Below are 790 nucleotides of genomic sequence, written 5' to 3' on the forward strand. Positions count from 1 at the left end.
GCGAAGCCCATGGACGTATTTTTCTTTTTTTTCAGGAGCCATTATCGCAACTGCTGATGTAATAAGGCCCTGGTAGATGAAATTCACTTAATAACTCACCCCGCGTTGGCCATTGTGCACCCGGGTGCCTTCTCTCTGATTCCATTTCCCAGCGCGAGGTAAGCGCGGCTTTCATCGTGCGCGCCGGGATTTATGGCAAACAGGCCGCGTGACATGAAGCGAGCCGCACAATCCCTTCATTCAGGCTTTAATAAGGAAGCCCGGGAGAAATTACCCGGGCCGGTTTGTGGGTGACGGCACCAGAACGTTCTGGAGTCGGAGAGCGAGCGCCGCGCCTCCTCGTCAGCCCATTAAAAAGCAAAGCCGGCCTGGCACGATATTAGAACCATGTGTGAGCAGGAATTCCTCCCCTGGTAAGACATTCCACATACTGTCTCCGAGCCAGAGACTTTGGTGTTAGACTAATTTAAGCAGCATGTTGAAATCAGCACGCCGGGCTTTGATCATAAGGAGATCGTTTGTTACAAATTGAACTGACCCAGTCTCTCTTTCTGGCGGATCAGAACTCGGGATTTGTTGAATTAAATGCCTCATTTAGTGTCGTTTGCACATGAAAAGGAACGCTGCGGCTCAGGAATCTGATAGTGAATTTTTCACCTACCCAACAGGTTTACTTCTTTCTTTTTTCTTTTTTTTATGACTTTTAAACCTAATCCATACTCAGTCCACACTGTTCCTCATCACCCCGGGGGCTGTTCAGAGTGAAGTTTTAAATCAACTCCCATGTTAT

The sequence above is a fragment of the Myotis brandtii genome, unplaced genomic scaffold (assembly GCF_000412655.1).
Source record: "Myotis brandtii unplaced genomic scaffold, ASM41265v1 scaffold633, whole genome shotgun sequence".
NCBI lineage: Eukaryota > Metazoa > Chordata > Mammalia > Chiroptera > Vespertilionidae > Myotis > Myotis brandtii.